Here is a 17,184-nt window from a genome sequence, read left to right as displayed (position 1 = left end):
CTAGGTTTTTTGATGGAAGAGGCAGGTATTAGCTCAGAGACCTCAGCGGTCCCTGCTAGCCATTAGTTTCCTCTACAGCTGCACTAAGATCCGGACTATGAATCTGCCACGGTTGGTCATTCATCAGTTTCACAGTCCGCACCAGCACACACATTCCAATAACAACACAGCGGTAAAAAACATCTCTGCTCACAAACTTCAACACTGTGGCCGGCCACTGCCTCTGCCTCAAAAGCTAGTTATTAGCTGAAAAAAAAAGAGTTTCACCATGTGTGTGTTTGTACATTGAGGTGATGAAACATTATATAAATTATACAGGTTCCAGCACGCTGGCATTTCACGCTGTTGAACGCCATGACTCCAAAGTGATGTGGAACTTCCTCCCACCCGGCTGTCAAACAGGAAACCTTTAAATGTTGGCTGGAGAGTTATGGAATTGCCTGTGGAAACATATTGTAAGAGGTCAGACAGAAGGGTCACACACTGAGACCTGCAATGTCAGGGTCTTCTCATTCATATAGATATTTTCTGCATTGTTTTTTTTTCGGCTTTTGTTGTTGCTTTCTTCCCTTATATATTGTGTTTTCAGGTGATGCAGCCTCCTCTCACAAAAAAGATGACATCCGATGGAACTTTAAAAGCACTTTGATCTTTATAGCTAAGACCTTGGATATTTACACAATCACTCATAACTACAGCAGAAAAAGCAGTGACACGCACAAGTCATCATTTTTTTTGCTTTGTGTTAAAGCTAGTAAAGGATATTTTAAATTGTACTGTTACTGTTGTTCCGACTTGAGGAGGAACATAGTCATTTTCAAGGAAATAGTGAAGAGTGCATATAAAGCCATCAGCAATGACATGATCTCATTTGGTCTGGTCACCTTTTTCTTTTATATGGCATGGTAAAAAAAGAAGAACAAAACCATAATACTGTATATAGAGCAAGCACCACTCTTTCTATATATTTAATTTATGAAGGAATTGTATGATTTTTGTCAACATTAGAGAGGCTTTACTTCCATCTACAAGTTGTTAATTGTAGTTAAAAAGAAATAAACTTAAAATACACAAGATTAATTTCCAGAATTTTTAATTTCATGCATGGACTTTATGTAAATGAGAGGCAATGTGTCTTTACTCAACAGCAATTTTCCACTACTGTAAAATATTTAAGCTGTACTTGCAAAAAGACTGGAAAATAAGGAAATGTGGTAATTACAATTATTTACAAGGGAGGAAAAGTAAAACACCAGTCAGAAAAAAAACGAGCTATTATGGTGGGAGAGATAATAGGATTAAATTGGAGGAAAAACAAGCCAAGAAAATCTTGGTCACTTTAGAAACTACTGATCTGACACCACTGGTAATTATCTCACCAAAGTGAAAATGTGACGTGTATGGTCACACAGGTCATTTTGTTTTTGACAGAGTTTTTTCTCTCTCTTTCCTGTAAAGTTCTTTGCAGTCCAGCTCATTAAATTGCCTCGACTATAACAGAAATAAAAGCATTGTTATCAGGGCTCTTCCTTTGTCACTCGATTACACAAGGTGTCTGAATAAAAATGTCTATTAGACCCTTCTTTAATATTTAAGCATGACATTCATTGATTTGTTTCTTGTTTTCTGCAAACCTTGACAACATGATAAAATAAATCATAAGAGGAAAATATAGTGGTAACATCTTTTATGGACTTCTAGTAGTCATCAATCTCTGGCTGTGAGTGAATTATCAGTACCACAAAAAAGATCTATGCTTTCTGAGTTCCAATAACATACAAGCTTGAGATTTTTTTTCTTCGCAAGCAAAACTCAAGGCGGGTGACTGATAAGTATCATTATTGTTTTGTGAGAGACTTGTTTATAGTGTATCGCTGAGATGTTGGCATATATGTTTTCAAAGAAAGGGCTTGATCAATTTTAAGGCGACATCTACTCACATACAAAGAATATAATGAGTGCACCTGCTGTGTAGCATTAAAGACCCAACCACAACATCACCATATGCTGGGCCCCATGTTGGGCTTCTGTGTGTATTTAAAATTTGAAATTAACCCATTTCAACCACAAACTAATGGAGTGTCATGCAGGTTCTAGTTGCCACATTTAAAACAAAGCTGTCATCTAGTGTATTCAATAGACAACATAAGGAATTTGGAAAGCAAACCACCAACATAGTACACATTGCAATTGAATGATTGCTTCCCATTTATTGACAATTTGTAGTGTTATTGATGTTTTTCTCAGTCCAATTAACAAACTAATAAAACAATTAAATAAATATTAGTTAATAAAAACAACCTATATTTCAATATAGATTAAATATAGATCTACAGTATATTTACAAAGCCCCATTAAGAAGAAATAGATAAAACAGTGAGTAAAATATGTGGAGTCTTTTAAAGTCTTTTTTTATAGTTAAATGTAAAAAATATAATAGATTATTGTATATGACTTTCCTAAAGTGAATGATTTCTTTTGCATCAAACCAGTACAATACATAAAGTACTTCATAAACCTGCTGAAGAACGGGCAGCATAAGTGTACTACAGTAGTTCCCTCTTTTTGTAGAGTGATTGCTATTAATATTTTAATAAATAAAGCAAACAAAGCACATTTTTTATTTTTGAATAAGGCATGGAAAATTATTAAGAAACGTTTTATTTAAGAAACTTCTTATTACAGTAAATAGAATGACTATATTATTTAATTAAACTATGCTAACTTGGAACAGGGAGAGGGGGATTTGTATCAAAGAGCTGACTAAGCACAAAAAACAGATTGCTGCATTTATGTGATGTTATGCACATTTTCACAAATACACACTGATATTTGTATATTTATTTCCCACTTTGAGTTTATAATGAGAAGTGGAAAGGGATATCATAAGCAATGCCTGTGTAAGTGTTTCTACATGAAGTGATTCCATTAACATTGCATCTCCTAAGGTAAATGCCGCACCCTTAAAAAAATAATTAATCACTGGAATGTATGCATAGCTGTTAATTTAAGTCTTTTTAAACTAGCGCAGAGGCCAGTCTGACGTGCAAAGCAGATGCAGTGTCTGTATATGCAACTCAAGAGGACCCTCAAGGACAGGATTCCATTACTGCTACTGACCCCTCTTTGCAATTTTGAACGGCGTCCTTAATAACCCTCATCACCTTCACACTGAAGTAGATTGACACTTTTGTCATCTTTCAAAGTGATACTTCAGAGTGGATTTAAATACAAACATTGTCAGACACTAATTTAAGATTTGGCACATGTTTAAGCCTTTCCTCCTTCAACTCAGCTATTGTGTTCGAGAGTTTGTTGAATTGATATTTTTAGTCAGTTGGAAACCCTTTTTAATTCATTTGAAATAGCTGTCTTGGCCATTCTCTGAGAAGAGTTTCTATTACGGTGTCACTGTGTACAATTCAATTCATTGTTAAAATTGAAGCAAAGGGAGCTAGGCAGTGCCCAGGTAATTTTTACCTAAATCTAAATCTTTCTAATAGGATATATGTAAAATATGTCTGCACTTGACTAGAAATGATTAGCAGTAAAAGCCTGTAAGTAAAAAGCGTTTGGTTTACAAATGGAGATAAAAGAGGAGGATATTTAAAGCTCTGCAAAAGCAGGAGTGCACAGAAATATTGAAAGATATTTTTGATCATTTTGATTTAGTTTTGGCCAGAAATGTTGAAAAGTAAGGAAGTAATGCTTATTACCAGTACATTACAGTATATTATATATAATATTCTGATTATGCACACAATCTGATTGAACTATTCCCTTGCTTAAGAGATGAATTGATGCCAAATTTCAGCACATGTTCCACTGATTGCTTTGCCAGGGTTTTTAGGAACTAAGCTGGGACTTGTGCCATTGAGGTTATTACCATAATTTGAATTTTAAGACAGTTTCGGACACCTTTCACAATGCAGACACTTTCACAAAGCAGTAAAAACTGGACATGGTCTGACCCAGTTGCTGCAGCAGTAGATTTAATTATTAGGAACATGTAATTTAAATAAAGCCCAAGATCAGGTTAAAGGCGATTGGGTGGCCTTGACTGGCAACAGAGAGGGAAGATTTTCAGGGGTCAGCCAGGTAAAGATAAAGTGTATTAAACAAGTGCATTAAACAAGTGAATAATTTTCCTCACTTAATGAGGTTTTAATATTAATCACAAAAGGCTTGTCACTCATTTTAAAGCTCCAGATGATGTTCTTGAGTCTTCTCTGTTTAGCTGAAGGGCCCCTCTTGGCAGTCATATTGATGTTTGCAACTCGTGCAAACCGGAGAGAAGAGGCAGCAAGCCTGCAGAACATCAGTCTATTAGCTGAATGCTAAATAGATTTAAATAGATATTTAAAAGCTCTAAACCCCTCTCTGTTGCTTTCTTTAGGTTTTTCTTCAGGGCTATAAAATAGAAAAATAGGTACCTTACTTTGAGTTAAACATTCACTTGGCATGAGTGTTTAGTGTACTGACAAAGAGAGAAGTTTAACTTATTGATATCTTAAATATAACGTTATTAATGAAAATATAATGATGTCAAAGTTATTTTGTTTGCATTATAGTTCAGGAGTTGGAAATTAACCTTAGTGTAGCCACTACAAATAGCTTTTTGGCAGTGGTACCATTGTAGTGTGGCAAATGCATGCTGAATGCTATGGCTCCTGGAAAAGAAGTGTCACATGACAACTACTGTATGTAGAAAGTTTTAGCTAATAAAGGGAATTCTGTAGCAAGTAAATTAATAACCTGACTCCACATTTCAGCAAGTATTTGACAAGGGTAGGTGAAACTGATAATGTTATTAATAGAAGAGGTTCAGGCAGAAAGCCCAAACTCTGCAGAAGCTATGCTAATCACCTTAGGGTATGTAATCTAGTCTACATGACTAAATGACAATCCGGTAGTGATTTTGTTGACAATAGTGCAAGTTGAGATGTTAATATTACTTTGAGAAAAGTGAGGTAGTGCATTAAAACCAATAAGTCCCAGTTGATGTTTCATTTTTTAAGCCCATTTTAGACTTTTCATTTGGCTACCTCTCATCAGCAAAGATTTCCAGGCACTACACATCCACAGAGATCTTTTTGCTCTAACGTTTTCTCATTTAATATTTCTCATTAACTTTTTTGTTGAACAGGACACAGACACTCTCATTCACATCTTTTATACAATCACCAAAATCTATACTTAGTAATGGGCTTTATGATCAAGATCCTAAAGTTTTATTTATAATGGTGAATGTAAGACATTTAAACAGATATATTTTTGTAGCACAATAGGCAAAACCTCCTCGCTTAAGACATCAATACTGCAAACATGAGGTGAATAGAAATATACTCAGGGAACAAAAGAAAGATAACCTGAAGGATCTGATCATCATCTGTCCTACAGCTGCCAATCATACACTTTTTCTAGTAAAATATATTCAGCGGCAGAGAAATATTAAAGGTTAATTTTGCATTGCCATCAGGTGTAGTATTTTTCTTTCATTAAATTGAATTTATGTTTTGACTGCATATGACATAGAGGTGTTCCCTTTTCACAGGTCACTAAAATGGTACATTATTTTGGGAATATAGTACATTCTGATGCATCTTCTAGTTCTCCTGATGCAATGAAATATTAATCATTGGAAAAAAAAGATTTAAATTACGAATCCCAAGATAATTTTAGAAGAAAAAAGATCAGCTATTAAAAAAACATCATTAGGATGATGCACAGCCCTTAGGAGGATTAATTGTTGACCATTTGCTTATGGTTTCTTCTGGTAGTCAATTAATTCAACTTCAATATTTGCAAGCCTTGTTTTAGGTAGCAACTGGAATTTCCAGCTTACTAAACAAAAACTTAATGAGGCAATTTCACTGAGACTTTAAACAATATTTATACTTTATCTGGGCTCCATAAAATATTACACAGAAGTATTGCATAAAAGAAAAATGTCAGTCTTGGCAAGATAAAAAGTGTGGTTATATATTCAATTGTAAGAGATGGAGCCACATAAACTCATCTCAATTCAAGGTACAGTATACAGTAACTACTGGACCAACGGAGGCCCTGATATTTAAAAAGAAGTTTCCTAATCCTCACTAAATTACTGTCAGTAGAAGTGTCACTTGGACTCAGGTATCTCACTTTTTATTTTTACAAATTAAATATGACTTTTTTAGATCTGAGCTACAGTACATTACATAAAGACGGATTTCAGACATTTCTTGTTTCACTATATAATTTATAAGAATAATTGAAGTGGAGAACTGTGTTTTTGTGTAATTTATTTTAAGAAGCAAACTCAAATCAAAAGTTAATTAAAAAAGTGCTGGCTTTTTTCAAGAAATGGCTAGATTAGTTTCTTTGATCAATTGACTACTATCCACTGTGTTAGATGGCCTGAACGGCCTCCCCTTGTTTGTAACCTTTCTTCTTTTTTTAAGACTTCTAGATAGGCTTTTTTAAAAGACTTCTAAAATATTTCCTTCCTAGTGCTTCCTAGTACACTTTAAAGTCTTGGTACAGGATTGTAAGTCATAGGGATATTAACAGTAAAATGTTTGTTGCAGCAAGAGATTATATATTCATTAGATCACAAAATATTGTGATGCATTAGGACTGGTGTTTTCATCTGTTTCTTTAGAGACTTTCCACAGGATAAGTTAAAAGGGAAATTTTTCACCTCAGCCAGACGCTCCTACCAATCTGGGCTCAGCTTTGGAAGACGGACGCCCGGAAGCCTGCCTACCAGCGAGTCCAGGAGGGGCTCAACGGCATAGGCTTCGCAATGGCGTCCTGACCATCTGGGTCCGGGGCTGGGAACGCCTGGCCCTGCTACCCTCTTTATTCCCCCGACCCTTCGCCAGATCCCGCTCCGGCTTTTAACTTAATCTAGTCTTTGTCACGGATGGACCACCCGGTTCTGGACATTTGCCTTCACATGGATTTCCCTACAAACACCCTTCAGACTTGTTTGCCTGGACCACGCCCTCCCCAAGCACTGGCGCACCTCGTACTGTACATGCCCCCCTGTTCTTCCAGCCCTGATCCTAGTCCTTTTTCCCCATGTTTGTCTCACTCCCCTCCGGATTTTGCCATCTGCATAAGGTCCTGAGAAATGTTTTGTGACAATACTAATGTCTCAAGTTACAGTATACTTGCTAAAACACTGTGGTCCTGTGATTTACCCTTTACACAATGTACTGTACACTGACCACACTTACAGTTAATCAATTGACCTACATTAGCTTTTTAAATATTTATATTGTAGTAATACCATTTATGCTGAAATGGGGAAAACCTTATTGAGTAGGATTTCTTAAAAAGGGTTCCTCAATTCAGACATGACTAAAAGATTCTGCACCTAAAAGCCTCACATAGATCTTTATGAACACACAATGCAAATAATTCTCAAATTTTGAGGAGAGACTAACACATCGCGTCAAAGCAGGATTTTGATAACCAGTTTCCTCCTTAATAAAACTAAGGAACTTTCAGGAAAGCCTACATTTGCCATAGTAAACACTCTTAAGACTGATTTTATTAAGGCAATCAGAGAAAGACATGGAACGAAAACATTCCCAAACAATCAGGCTAGGTCCTGTTTTTACTATCTGTCCAAATGGTTCTCAAACTCAGATCCTGCCTCCTGCCTTCGAAAGAAATTACTTCTTAATGTATTCTCAAGATATTTTCCTTACTTCAGACCTCAGGCTGTTATATATTCAGTGAAATGGGCTAATGAAAGAATTAGATTTAGAAAGCTGTAGTCTAGGGATTGAAAGAGTAAACATAAAGATGTTTTCTGACAAGCTGAATATATGTGGTTTCCCGCAAAGCCCCACAGTGATCTGCACTCCATAAATATCTCTCTCTTCCCCCACATGTTGTGTTATATGAAAAATGATTTCTTAACTTGCTCTGAAAAAAGTTTGAAAGGTTTCAGTCTCCCCAATACTCACAAATGTTTTTATTTTCTTCAGATGCCAAGATTAGGCTCATTGTAATCAACTACAAAACAATCATTAACAAAAAAAATCAGTGGCAGTGCATAGTTGTGCTATGCTAGTATCAAAAGTTGAGTTTTACTGGAGCTAAACTCAATTCATTAAAATGAAAAGTGCCTTCTGTAAGGATTCAACCAAAGAAAAATAAACTGTTTCCTGTTTTCTTAATGAGTGATGCTTTGCAAGAATCCCTACACTTACATAGCTTCACATAGAAAAACAACATCTAAGAACATTTTAACAGACAAAAAGACCTGATTAGTAAGGTCAAATAAATGTCATTACCTTTATTATTAGGCTCTAAAAAGATGATAAGATATGCCCCCTTTGCTATATTTTAATCAATGCAAAAGGTACTGTGTGGAACATAATTGTCTTTTTTATTACTCTTTCCTTTGTCTTCTTTAGTGGTCCTGAAAACCTGTGGCCGAAGTATAAAACCTACTATTGGCATTAGACAATTCTACTAAAACAATTAAGTCTGTCTGGCAATGTAAAGGACGACATATACTGCTAAATTATTATTAGTTCAGAAATGCAAGAATGAAAACAACAATATTTGTAACTCACTACAAAAAAGGGCCCTGTTATTAACACACCAGTGTGGTACTTATTTAATCAGCTGATGCTCAATTACATAAACAGAAAAGCCTCTTCTCCTCTGTGACAATTCAGTGCTTCACAGCTGGAAATCACTCCATCCTGGAAAGCAAGCTTTCACTCCCAGTAGGTAGTCAGCCTATATCCGTTAACTAACATCTTATCGTGTTTGCTAGTAAGTTGGCTTTTGGAGGAGGAGTAGTGATGGGACATAAAAGCAGACAGGCAGAACATAGAACTGTTGGCAACAAAGAGCAACCTTGACTGCTTTTTCGCTTTCTGTATGCTATTGTACTTCGCATGATGCCTCTACAGTGTACAGAGGACCCCTGCAGGGAAGGGAAACTAAGATTATACTCTAAAAGGATACACCTTAATTGACTGATTAGGGAGCAATACTGAGAACCCTAGCAAAAGGAAGCCCCTTTAACTTGGGCCATCCTGACAAATAGATATAAAATATATTAGGCACGGTTCCCATGTGGATATTATGAGTGAAGATTTTTTTCTGAATTGTAGTCCTTGATAGTCCAAGTACGCCAGACAAATCTTGAGCATATTACTTGTGCATCTTACACTTTGTTGAAGGAAAGCCCAACAAAACCATTCTGTTCTAGTCTCCTGTCCAGATGCCTAAAATTACTTGTTTCTAAGCATAAAAAATGTTCTAATGCCATTCATGTGCTTCTAATTCAAAAAAAGGACGGGGTAAAAAATCAATAGATGACAGTCTATTCCACTGAACCATTGAGAAAATCATGCTTTACCAGCTTGTATCTTGAATGCTCCCAAGATCAAACACTGCAAGAGGTTATTGCCGACTTCTGGGCATGACAAGTAACAAAGGTAAAATGTGCATGCTGAGTATTGAATTTTAAGACGTTAACATGGGAACTCCATCTGATGTCGATTAAAATCTGTTCCGTATGCATGTACACGAGTCCATGTGAAGACTGCACCAAAGGCACTGTCTCTTGCATATTAATTGTTACAATTTTTTTTTCCAAAGCAATGCAATACTGCTCTTTAGAATTTTTCTGTGCATATTTTTTTTGCAAATGCTTGAGATGTGCTTTTACTACAGTGATGTAAGAGAACGTATTAAATGCAGGTTAATCGACCATAAATAATGCAGGGATCATAAATTATTAATAAGTTGACATTTTTATATTTTAGAAGGAATTGTACTCAGAGTTATGCAATGTTTTCCAAAATATGTTCCAAAAAATAAGAACAGTGTTTCCAAGTTTTATTGTTGCCATAGGCCGACTACATTAGAAATCTTTTCTACATTTTTTTCTATTGAAAAATGTATGGATTGTGATTTATTTGTATCTGTGGCTGAATGAGCCAAGAATATACAGTATAAAATTCTTAATTTTAAAAAAAATTGCCCAAATCCTAAAACAACCATTTTTCCAAGTATTTGATTTCATTTGCCTTCAAAGTCCAAACACATGGCATTTAACATTACATTATAAAATGTAAGTATTAAATAGTGGTGAGCAGTGACCATTAACAAAACATACAGGGTATATACAGTAGGAAATTGCCACATGTCAAGCCTTTTTAAACACTTTTTAAACAGACATATCAATAGAGACTGTCAATAACATGTTATTTGCAATAAACATGATTTACCACATTCTCCTGCATTTCAGTGCACAAATTGATTTAAGCTACAGTAAAGGCTAATTACTGATGCTTCATTCATCCATTTTTTACACAACATGATTCCAGAATTATATCTTCTAAGTGAATTTTAAGTAAGCTACTGTTATAAAGCTTACAGATTTTGTGTCTGATATGTGAGAGAATATGGACCAAGCAAATTACTTACTGTATGATAAAATGCAGGTTTAATTGCTCTGCACTTTTCTAACCACAATAAGCAGTCAACTTTTTATTTTGGTAACTGACACTTGATTCGTAATTGAGCTCATCTCTTGTCTTCATGAGTCTACTGTACAAATTAATCTGTTGTAATTATACTATACTCAAATCATGAGTATAACAGATTGGATTAAATATATAAAATGCAGAAAATTAAAAAATGTGAAAAATCAAAAGGCATAGGAGGAGTAAAGAAAACACCACACACAATAAGGCAAAAGCAGATCTCATTAATCTTATTTAGAAATTAGTACATTATTATCACCTCTTTTTAAAGTGTTCAGGGGTTGACATGTGGCAACCCCGTGAATGTATACTGTGCCTTTCAGTGGTCACCACAGGCTAGTAAAAATCAGGAACATACAAAAATAAACTTTCTGTAGCATTTTGTGCATCTTTGACTGACTGGACACAGATGATGAAATCAAGGAAGAACCTTCCTGCCGTTCTGGGGGAAGATAGAATTACTCGTCTCAGTAACTTCAGCATTAGAGTTCAGCATCATCCTCTTTAACAGATACTGTATGTGGAATATTACGTTAATTTCATCATCACCTTATTCTGCCAGAAACAACATTATACCTCAATAACAGTATCCACTATGTAAGCACTGGCACTTGATTGACTACATCATTATTTATTGCCATGATTGCACAAATACCAAAATTGTTCATACTATGCCAGAAACTGATATCATGGATTGGTATGATGAGAATTAACAGAAAATCTGCAATGTCATCAAATCAAAGATTGAGCCAAAGAAACTTAATTATCTAAAGTAAAGGAAGGGGATCTAAGGATGATCTTTGACATTAAAAAACAAATGGTGGGAAGACATGAAAAAGGTGATCTAGCATCTCACTTAGATCAACCATATACGCAGTGTTTTCAGCACCACCAAAACCAGCTGGTGCCATGAGGTGCACAGAACCCTAGACACCTAACAATGGAGAAGGTTTGATAAAGAGAAAAGATGCTAATGCTCAGTGGAAGGAACATTTCGATCTCCACCTCACTGAGAGTCTATTGCTGATGAGAATGCTCTCAACCCCATCTCAACAGCTATCAGATGAGCTTCATATACTGTACGTTCAACTCTTGACTGTGAGGTGAAAAAGGCCATTAAGCAGATGCAGAAACAATAAAGTGTGATAAGTACTGCTCTCCTTGCCCTTGCTGGGATTTGATCCCAGGTTCCAAACATGCACAGTGACACTCCCTACACAGCAGATAATGCTGCCAGGCCAAAAGACCAGTTCCTCTGCCATGGCACAATTCCCATGGGAGAACATCAGTGACGAGTGCGCCACTACTCTGCACCTGCCGGAATTTGATAATGGTCGCTAGTGGATCTCCAGCTACAAAGTTCCACAAGACCGGGTCCTGTGGCAGAATTTTACATTGTATAGATTCCAGAGGGTAGGGGGCGTGATGTCACTTCTGTAGCTCAATTCATGAGCCATGTTTCAAAAGCATTTATACTAGATGAAGTGGTCTCAAGCAGAGGGTATTGGAGCTCATTTCCAGAATCTCATCAAGAAGATCTGTGATGATGGGAAAATCCCAAGTGACATTCAAGACGCTATGATCATTTCAATCTTCAAGAAATGTTACAAGTCCTTGAAGGGATGGAGGGTCATGGCACAGATACCCTGTAAATGTAGTTTAATAGAAAAAATTTGTGATAGATGATCACAACATCAGATAAAAAAACAAGCTAAAGGTCCGTCAAACAGTTAAGATCATCACCTTATTCTATGAGAGACATAGACAACATACCTAAGTGTGAGAATTATTTGAAGGCTCGATTATACCAGTGTGCAGAGAACTAAACTTAACTACCATTAAGTATTTAATGGAGGGGGGGTTAAGCCCAAGAACTCAATGAGAACTCAAGTGTGGGATTGAACTATTCACTCTAGAGGAATTTGGAGCAAATATGTCTCTGCTCAGTGCTTCAAGCCACCCAATTGACCTTATGTCCCCTTTGGAACAGACAGCAACTTCCAGTTCCAGGATAAGCCACTCTAGCCCTAGGGTGTCTCCCACACCAAATGTCTGGTGATGAAATGGCAACAGGACACCTCAAGGCACTGGAGAAGTACCGTACCATCAGTATGGTCTTGATCAGATCACAGCCAGAAAACAGATGAACTGTAACTGCATTTGTGTCCTCAAAAGCAAAGACATCATGTAATAAGGCAATGATCAACTGACGTCATCTGGGCCAGTTACAGTATTTTGTCCAACTGTTCAACTTCAGTCTTCCAAAGAAAGTCCTTTTTATCTCAGTTAAGTCGTGGCATATGCTCAAGAGGAGGGTAGACACAGCACTTCAAACATGTCCTCAAGGCCAACATGAGAAATTGCAATATTGATGCCAATTCCTGGGAGACTATAGACGAGTACTGCCTGAGGTGGATCAAGAGTCTGCTGTGAGGATCATATAATTCTGAAATTATATGGTGACAAAACGAAAGAAAATTAAGGATGACAGAAACAGCATGTTGTGGCTCAGATCAACAACTCCATACCACCCATTCTATTGGGAGAGTAATGCCCATACTACAACATTCTTTGTCTATCTCAGGAAAAGAAAGCTTATCTTATTAGTCATCCCCAGGTAAGATAATAATAGAAGACAATAATCCTGGACACCAATGAATGCCAAGAGATTTTAAAGTATTTTACTGGTAGGCTTTTCACACAAAGCAAGTAAAAATACTCTTTCATAAAGCTTACTACTATGCATGCATGGCAGCACAGGCAAAGTGTCATTAGAAGCTTTCTAAAATGATTCATTTTGCAGTCTTTCAAGAATCAACCAATGCTGTATCAGGACTACGTAGAGTAGTACAGGTCATCAGCAAACGTGCTCTAAATGGCCAGTTTGTGTAATTCACTATTTTCACTTAATAGGGGAGTTGATCTCTCCACTTTTTTGCTTTTGATGTAAATGTCAGAGCCTATGAAAAGTTTTACTTTATTGATTTTGTCAAGAGTATAAGGTTTGTTTAAGATTTTGGAATGATCAACATCTGACACTTGATGTTAAGAACTAAATCAGCTGAAATTACCTTAGCTAACTTTTTATTCTGGTTGTAAGAGAAGGAACTGGTAACCAATGACTATGGATGTGCATAGTGGATCAAATCAGCATCAAAAGGGACATATAGTTTGGAAATGAACAAAAACAACTTCATAATCTTTTACTCTGTATATTTATTTTGACTAATTAGTAACACAAAATCAACAGAATATGTACTAGCAGCATACCAACTACAAATGTATGCCCTATGATGAACAATAATTTGAACTTACACAACATCCAAAATTAAACAGGCTGTGAGACTCTTTTGATAACTTCAGAACACTTCACTGTACAAGGCAATGAAATACATGTGGTAATTTATGAACTCACAGGAAGAGAGCCATAGATAGGCAACAATAAACATGTCCACCTTATGTCAACTGCTAGCTGTGATAAATGGAATTAGGTCATTATACTGCTGGTAGCTTAACCCCTTTACTTCTTGTAAATTCATTCAGGTGTAGAAATAATAAGTGACCATGGGATGACTGTCTTCACGTGATGTGAGATGATGAAAAAATAAAGAAAAATATTTCAAATAGCATGCACAGAGTTCCCCCTTAGAAGGGAAACAAAGTACACATTTGTTGAGGAAAACGATAGTTAAAAGACAACAGAATCTTAGCATTTGATACAATTGCATTTGTATATGTTTTAGATTTAGTTATGAATTGTAGTCAGCATCCCTGTGTTGCATCATTAAGGTGTATTCTAACACACAGTTAAAAAAAAACTCTACATGAATTTAAGCACCCCAATAAGCTCCTGATACCTATTAGCATACTTATTAAGCATGGTCCTTTTCAATAAACTTTGTCTATTGATAATTCACATACAACATGATGATGAATTTGATCAGCATGATGATTACAATATTTGTTGGAGGGCATTTATGTTTTTAAATTAGACTCCGTGAGTTGAGTGTCTCATCAGCAAAGCCATCAAGATAATATGTGCAAAAAAGAGATGTTTATACAGATTGACTATAAATCAGTGTAACTCTTTACACTTCCCTTACATGATAAATTTCCCAGATTTCTATTTAATGTAGGTAAGATATTAAATCAAACTGATTTTCCCCTTTAACTTGGAGATCAGAATTGATTAAATATCCCTCTGATAAAGGGTAAGCAAATGTCAAGTTAGATCTAATTGAAAAGGAGAAGGGAATTCCGACCTGGTGAAAAGCAAATAGCCTGTTGCTGTGCTTTATTAAAAACATGCATTGTCACAGTTCCTACCTTTGACTTACACAACAGACAAAAATGAGCCAAATTCAGGAAGTACTTACTGTAAGTCCATCCTCAGAATGGCAAGAAAGTGAAGGTTTAGCCTGCAAGTTTGGCATTTACTAGTGTACTTTCCTAACAGGAGTCATTTATCAACAGTAGCTTGCAACACTCAGGGTTCCAAAATAAGACTGTTGTAAATAAAAAAATGACCTGTTTTTAAAGGGTTTTTTAACAGCATACTCAAGTTTTAATGAAGAGCTTATTGTTGGTGTTGATACGCCATCTTGCCATGTTGTATGAACAGCCGTTGTTTTATCTTTATACTTCATCAAATAACTGGACTTCAGACTCTTCACTGGTTCCCTTTCTCTTTGTGCATCCAGTTAAAAAGTCTAGATTCTAACTCTTCTCTTTTATCAATCTGCTGCCTCTCCCCTTATTCTCATCCACTGAACTACTACTAGCCATTGAGTGCTACTGTACCTGATCCTTACTTTTCTGTCTATCCTGCCAGCTTTCAGCTCCTGCATGTCTTTGCTGGAGTCTGCTGCCTGCAGACTTCAGGGCTTCCTAAATGCTGTCATCTTCCAGTGCCCTTTCACACCATACATTTGACTTTTAAGCATAACCTACTTATTGCACTATGTGAAATAGATATTAATTTATTTGGCTTGAACATTTATCTGGAGCAACTTACAATTGTCCCCATTTACAGATGAGTATTTTACTGAAGCAATCTGAGTGAAGTACCAAAGAAGCACAACTGTTGAACAACAGCAGTGCATTGCACTCACAGACTTTTTGTCCAGAGCCCCAACCATTATTCTGCACTGCTGCCCTCAGACTTTAAGTACTTTATTGTATAAATTGTGATTATACGGCACTGTAGGTCACCTTAAGTAATGTTGCCTGCTAAATAATATTAATAACTACAGGAAAAAAACCCATCAACTTACTCGCATACAAACCTCTCTTTATGTGCCTTCTGGTCCCAAAGCAGGAAGTTCTATTAGTGAAATGTGGGAACCTTCACCATTCCTGGCTGTGATATGAGGTACTGGGAGATTTCCATTTACACTAAAACTGTCTGTCACATCAGTTTAGGGCAATCAAGGCCATTTTTGTGATTTGGTTTTCAATAGCCTGTAATTCCCGGGCTGGGTAATGATGGGACATATTTTAAATTTAGAATGAATATGAAGATCAGCCCCAAACTACATATCACTGTGTTTAACTGACATGATTTTGTGAAGTGGGAGGATTATGGACAACAGTTCTTAGCTTGGGCCACCCTGAAGGCGTAGCATTTTCAGTCACAGGAGTAAGTTGGCTATGTAGCATCACCATAGCGACCAGAGTGTGCCCTAAGGTTCCCTGGACCCTTCTTTAAAGAGAAGAGTTTTGCCAGCAGCAGTGTGAACCTATTGAAATTCAGCATAAGAAATACTGCTGAGACCATTACGTCACAAGAAGAGAAATGCAGTATGAATCTTTTAAGAAATGAACAAACAACATGTGGCTGCAACATAAAGCTTTTTGTTGTTTTTCTCCTGTTTTTCAAGCAGCTGAAGTTTGACACCTCAAAGAACTACACTAACAGAATTTATCTCCAAAACCCTTCTCTGTGGTAGGCTTAAAGTGTCTATATTAAAAAAACTCTTTTATATAGTATAGTTAGGCAAAAAATACTAATTTAATTCTTATATAATACAAAAATGTAATAATGAATCTACTGTGGAGCCAATGAGAAAGGAAGGATAGACAGCAGTTTGCTCAGAAAAGTTCTGTATTTAAGAGTTTAAGAATATCCATCCATTTTTGGTCCATCTTTTCAGGCAAAGTTCTTGACAATCATAAGAAAATCCTTTTCCAATTGCATAGTTTTAAACAGAAGTTTAAGACGTTTAAGGATACTTCTATCATTAAGTGTAATCTGACAGTCTGAACACATTTAAAGGCAAAAATATCCACAACTCCATTAAATCTGCTGTCCAGCACTTTGGCCAGGCACTAAAGATCCTTTTACTCACATTGGCAATGAAATGCATCTACAAATTTCATTCACTAAATATGCAAAAAAAGGCTCATTATATAATAAATTGCACATTTTTGCATCGCACATTCAGACAGATTCTAATTCAAGAGCATTCTTCTTCATCCTGAGTGCCAGGAATGAAACTAGACTTTAAAAATAAAGACTTTCAATGAATTGTGCACCACCATTGTGTGCCCAAAAGATAGTAAACTCTTATAATATAATAGTAAACTCTAAAAGTATAACTCTTATATGGCTTTGTATATTCAAGCAGACAAGAATCCACAAGGGGAGCTATTCATCTGCATCTGTATCTCCACACACAGT

The 17,184-nt window shown here is 36.2% G+C and overlaps 1 long non-coding RNA gene across 1 annotated transcript in view; it reads right to left on the bottom strand.

Moving 5' to 3' along the window:
* LOC148661392 (uncharacterized) overlaps positions 1-17,184 on the bottom strand; it is a 106,315-nt gene that overhangs the window by 4,242 nt on the left and 84,889 nt on the right. Inside the window, exon 3 of the long non-coding RNA XR_015939529.1 lies at positions 1-440. This exon is cut by the window's left edge and continues 4,242 nt beyond it. This is a non-coding gene — a long non-coding RNA (uncharacterized LOC148661392). The remainder of the gene's footprint in view (positions 441-17,184) is intronic.

Source organism: Lepisosteus platostomus, chromosome 6 (assembly GCF_059453375.1).
Source record: "Lepisosteus platostomus isolate fLepPlt1 chromosome 6, fLepPlt1.hap1, whole genome shotgun sequence".
NCBI lineage: Eukaryota > Metazoa > Chordata > Actinopteri > Semionotiformes > Lepisosteidae > Lepisosteus > Lepisosteus platostomus.
Note: the sequence above shows the minus strand (reverse complement) of the source record. Positions and strands in the feature narration are given on the sequence as shown.